This window comes from Epinephelus moara, chromosome 14 (assembly GCF_006386435.1).
Source record: "Epinephelus moara isolate mb chromosome 14, YSFRI_EMoa_1.0, whole genome shotgun sequence".
Taxonomy (NCBI): Eukaryota; Metazoa; Chordata; class Actinopteri; order Perciformes; family Serranidae; genus Epinephelus; species Epinephelus moara.
This window is the reverse complement of record NC_065519.1, coordinates 18,041,486-18,046,884: the sequence shown is the minus strand read 5'-3', so window position 1 is coordinate 18,046,884 and position 5,399 is coordinate 18,041,486.

Sequence of the window (5,399 nt, the reverse complement as noted above, 5' to 3'; positions counted from 1 at the left end):
AAGCCTAAGACGTGGTAAGATACGATATTCCTCACTATATGAAGTGACTGATAATAAGATCTGTATGATGGATTGTAAAGAAATTCGTCAGGTTTTTATTTTGTAGACAATTAATCTGGATTTATAGCGTGATGGGATGACAGCAAGATGATGTGTGTGGCATCACTGGAAAGCTCTGCTCCTGCGCTTTCATGTGATATGCGTGGCATTTCTGTGCGAGCCTGCATTCGCGAGTAATCCATCCAAGAGTAATGTGTGTGCAGAGCTGTATGAAAGCTCTGTTATTCATGATTTTAGTGTAACTTTATCATTTTTTTTCGCTATAAAAACATTGGACTACCTACAAGTGTTTGGTCTTGTCGGAAAGCTACAATTTCGCTGTTTCATGTGATATGCGTGGCTTCTTGCTATGACGCACAGTTGCGAAGAAAATCAATAGAGAAGAACAGGTGTGAATTTGGACGCACTATGCGTCGTTCGGGCCCATAGGGTTAAAAGGTACCTCTATGCATTGGTGTTTGACGCTGATGGGCTACTGATCAAGCATCTGTATTTGATGAGTTTAACGTGAGACCGGGTTGTTAAAAAAACCCAACTTTGTCTTTTGGTCTCACATGGGAGGGGCACGAACACTGATCTCCTTGATGAAAGTCCTGTGTTTGTTTGACCTAGCCGCTTCAGAAGACTTGGTCGCTCTTTATACCACATCGTCCGTGTTACGCCTTTGCTCCTGTAATAATTACGACACTAGAGGTCACCACCTAACAACAAAACCTAAATATGGGTCATTATTTGCGCCTGTAAAAATGACTTATGTACTTGTATTTTAGAGGAGAGCAGTCTTGTATTAACTCTTTCAAGCTCTCATTAAAGAATAATGACATATTGCAATAAGTCTGATAGCTGCTGTAGCTGCTTCAGAGGCAGTGCATTGAGCATTGTACTCCACAGAGCAGTACAGTACACTTGAGTTCCATTCGGTACGGCTTTTTTTTCCCGTTTCCACTGTGAAAAGTTGTAGATGGTACCAATACAACTGTTCTGTACTATTACCATTTTTGGTGAGAAGGACTAAATGCACAAACCTGCTATTTTTAAATATCCCATGGAGAGAGACTCTCACTGCAGGCTGGTCTATTTTGTTCTGAAAATGTTGGCACGCAACCCATTCTGTGGACGATAAACGAGATGCAGACTGATAAAGGAGGGAATACAATCAGTCCTGGATGAAGCAGAGTGACAACAACCCTGACCACATTTCAGAGTACTGTTTGCGGTGGAAACGCTAGGGTCTAGGTACCATGTCTGAAGAGTTACGTTTGGTTCCAAAGGTACCATATGGAAAGTGTTTGGCTTAAGACACTGGTGCATTCGAGGCTCCACTATTGCATCATGCCTAGGTTAGAAATCCCATAAAAATACAAAAACACCATGTTAGGTTGTCTCTTACAACAGAAATCACTTTCAACACAAGTCCAAAATATGCTGTTACATTAACATATAGGCAGCAGCAGCATAACATGCAGAGATAAAGATTAAATGACTTTTGTTCCACCTTCTGACATCACTGTAATACATTTATCATCTCTATCATCAATATCTCTTATGCACAAATCAGTTGAAATTAAAGTACTTCTAAGAAAGAGCCAATTTTGTGTTGTTGAGATTCTTCTTATATCAGATCAGTCTATAAAATCAACTCCCCTCTCGCGATGCAACTCCCAATCTGCTCATCCTCACTATATTTCCAATTTTCATTCATGCCAATAAATAATGGATCAATGAGTATACAGGAAAGCGCTTTGTATACAGCTTCTGAGCTCATAAGAATTCACTCTCTGATAACTTCAATGATGAATGAAGATGAATCAGTGAGAGGGGGTCGAGCATCCATCGTGCTCAGGGTGGTCATTAATTAAGGCTTCATCAGTGATGCAGCATGTTAATGAATGAAAAACAACCCTTCTCCTTGCTGTTGTAATGTTTTTAACTCACAGACCCAAGCTCATTCACTCCTGCACATCACCTCAAACATACACAGTGTACTCACGTCTTAGAAAATAGTAAAAATATGATATATGGTGTGTAACCCTGACATTTTGGGGCTGTTGAGAAAACTTAACAGGGATCGTCCTCTGGAGACGCTCTACTGAAATCATTCTCTCATGATCTCTGCTGAGCCTCAGTAAACAAAAAATCAAAATACTCTCTTGATCCTTAGAAATCCCAAATGTTCTCGAGGCAGGTATCCATGTTTTTAAAATCAATATTAACATCTATCAGTGCTGTAAAAAATGCTGCTGCATTGATCCGTATGAAGTGCAGGTTTCAGAGGTAGACAGCACTTAGAAAGTTATGGATTTCATCTTGAAGCTGAATTTAAAAAAGCTGTATTATGTGTAATGCTTGATGTTTCAGGGTTAATAAAATCCATTAGGTCTTGAGGGATCTGTTTTTGCCCTGTGGATACGATAATAACACAATAATGCCTTTGTTATGGGCCTAACAACCAGGGAGGGGCTGTAAGTTTGATCTTTTAAGTGTTTGAATTGGAGAGGCAATAAAGATATCTGGTTCCTTCTCGGTGAATCTCCAGGAGACTATAATGTGCACACTCATCCTGCTTCACCTCCCACTAAGCTGTATATCACTCTGTCAAATATAGATGTGACAAGATTTATTGGAGTCTCGCTGTTACCACATGGTGCTACTGCAACGGCTCGCAAGCCAATGAGAGGCAAATTAGGATTTGTTGATTAGGAAGAGAGCAATAAACTGAAGTGAGGTGTTTGGTGTCATGTTTTTAGACTATGAGGTCACTCTTTATGGTTTTTGTTTGTTTTTTTGGTAGTTTTCAAGCACTGAATATGTTTCTTTTTCATGAAGATGACTTTAGCAAGTTTAATTCACATGTCAGACATATTGATAAGAATCAGTAGTGGTCCGCGATCTAAAATGATAACTTGTTTTTCAGAGTTAAGTAGAAGAATCTGCCAGCTCACTCAGTCCTGCTGAAAGCTGTGATGTGGGGTGCCCTTGTTACCTGTGGGATTTAGGAGCCAACCATAAAATATATCTGTCTGTACTGCATCTCTATCCCCTCATCTCCTGTCATATCTCTACAGTCAATACTAAAAGAATACTTCACCCACAAAATGGTCATCAGTTCTTCACTGGGTATTACGTTGAATTTGTGAAGAAAATGTTGTTTTTCTGTGGTAAATGAAGAATCGAAAAAAGGCAAACTTTACTGATAAATTGAAATAATAGATCACCGCACTTGACAATATCAAAACACTCTCAATGCATGTGTCTGGGAAGTAATGAGCGTCCATTTATACATTCATTCATCCATTTTCGTAACTGCTTATCCTGCTGGGGGGCCACGGGGGGGCTGGAGCCTATTCAGCTGACAGTGGGCTTGAGGGCAGGGTACACCCTGGACAGGTCACCAGACTATCACAGAGAAGCAGACAACCATTCACACTCACATTCACCCCTACGGGCAATTTAGAGTCACCAGTTAACCTGCATGTCTTTGGACTGTGGGAGGAAGCTGGAGTACCCAGAGAAAACCCACGCTGACACAGGGAGAACATGCAGACTCCGCACAGAAGGGCTCCTCCACCCTGGGTTTTAACCCTCCACCAGGAACCAGGAACCCTCTTGCTGTGGGGCGACATCGCTAACCACTGCTCCACCGTGCTGCTTGTAACGGGCATATGACTGGATAAATAAGATTTAGATTATACAGCACAAGTTGTGTCAAAGTTTGTAAACTGATGTTTTAATATAGTTTTGCTGTTGTTAAGCATGGACCTCATTTATTCCAATTTATCAGGAATTATCTGTTTTTAGATTCTCGGTTCAATGTGGAGGAATGCAGGCCAAACAAAGTTTTCTTTACAAATTTAATGTAACACGTATAGAAATGATCATTTTGTGGGTAAGGTATCCCCAGAGGCCATAAAATGGTCATACTATAAAAGATGTGGTGCAAAATAAAAAGATTTACTGAGAAGGATGTAGATATGTTTTATTAGAATTTTTAACTAGTCTTAGTATTGAATGACATGTACTGTGCAATAAACAGAGGTTGAATTTAAATATAGTAAAAGTCACTGGTCTGCCTCAGCTTTCTTCAGTTCGTTATCTATAGACAAAATGTTATTGTCGTGATGTTGTGATATTATTTAGGCCTACAAGACACCTATTTGGAGATGGTACAAAACGCAGTAGTTTCCTTTTATTTTGTGTTCTCAGCAAGCAGCAACCTTCAGGGCTGAAAAAGGTCAAGACATTCTCACTCCAACCTCGTCACATATCCAGGTTTGGTCATGGACTTTCCACATCCAGATATGATGTGCAAGGTACCCTGGGTGCGTTGGCTGTTGACGTCAAGTTCTGCCTGTTACATGCATTGTCTTCTTTCAAAATACACTTCCGTTTCAACAGGAAATGTACCGATTGCATTCAGTCTCTTTCAAAATAAACGCACTACTTCAGTACAACATCACACCAACATTTTTTCCTTCAACAGCCACAACTTGGTGGGTTTAGGCAACAAAGTCGGTAGTTGTTGGACCCATCCACAAAACCCCTCCCACCCACCCTACTCAGACTTTCGCTGCTTTAACTTTGATTCATATCTTGCCATGTTTCCCCGTGACGCCACCAGATACCGTTACATTATAATGGCGACCGACTGCACATCTTGCCAGTGTTAAAGGACAGCTTTTTTTGTAGGTGTCTGGCGCTGGAAGTCACTGCCAAGTGCCGGATTTTGACGACTTCGGAGTGAGAACAGGTTGAAAAGGAAGCCAGCAATATGTGCCAACAACTGCAGTTCTTTGAATGGCCACTTGAGGCTGGCTCCGAATGCCAGTCAGTCCTCATAGACATCCATGGTAAAATGCCCAACTAAATAGGATGGTTGTAGGTCTCGGATGCTAATTTCCCCTTCATGGCATCTGGACGGGGGATTAATTTTTATATAACTCAACCGTTTACATTTTTGTCTATAGTTTCCTCGGCTCGTCACTCAGATCCACCACTCATTCCTCCTCGGCACCAGCCTCTCACCCAAATATGGTCACTTCTGGCTCAAAAAAAACCCCAAGATGCCAACAGCTGTAATGCTGAACTCAAGGCCTCAAAACAGGAGTCCACAAACCAGTGGGTGATGTCACAGTATATAGCTTCAGCCACTATTTTTTACAGTCCATGGTTCTCAGCTTGTTTTGATATTTCCAACAGACACCTGAAGACACTATAATGCCATTGTAGTTATTAGTAAAGGTCTATCAGATCCTAAATGAAGGACAACACACTTAAGCTCGTTGTTGAAAAAAGGACTTGTAATGAATGCAATAAATTTATAATTCTGTCACACACACCTG